This window comes from Trachymyrmex cornetzi, unplaced genomic scaffold, assembly GCF_001594075.2.
Source record: "Trachymyrmex cornetzi isolate Tcor2-1 unplaced genomic scaffold, Tcor1.1 scaffold195, whole genome shotgun sequence".
Taxonomy (NCBI): domain Eukaryota; kingdom Metazoa; phylum Arthropoda; class Insecta; order Hymenoptera; family Formicidae; genus Trachymyrmex; species Trachymyrmex cornetzi.
Genome location: NW_017296580.1, coordinates 11853 through 12494, shown reverse-complemented (window position 1 = coordinate 12494; position 642 = coordinate 11853).

The window sequence follows — 642 nt, the reverse complement described above, 5'->3', positions numbered from 1 at the left end:
GTGTTTTACAATATATTTCATGGAGAATCAAATCGGTTCCGGACAGTTGTGAAACTTCCTTGTGAGGTGATAGCTACACGAGCCAAAAGTAAGTGAATTTTTAAGAAATTTTAAACTTTTTTACGATTTTCTCATGAAATCCAGTGCAACTGAGGTCCTGTTTGTGCGTATTTATATTAAGACCGAAGAAGCTGAGAGAGAAGGATGCACACCCGGGAGCCCGGACAAGCAGGTTGTATTATTTTATATCATTGTTCGTAACCGCTGTCGCATACAAAAGGAACCATACTTTCACCATGCACGCCTTGTTTTTTTTACGATTTTCTCATGAAATCCAGTGCAACTGAGGTCCTGTTTGTGCGTATTTATATTTTAATTTAAGTAATAATACTTTTGCAATCCATACATCCAATACGGAGATTTTTCACCGAATGGAAATGTGGTCAAACAAGAGGCTTTAGCACTCCCTTAAGACAAAGCACAGTTATACACAGTCTGTCTCAAAGTAAACAGGACTTTTTCAAAATAAGAACAACAAATGGTATTTTCGGCAAAATTGTTTTATTTTATTCAAAATATTCTCCTTCCGCTTCGATACACTGATTTGCACGACTTAACAACTTTTCGAATGACGATTTTAGG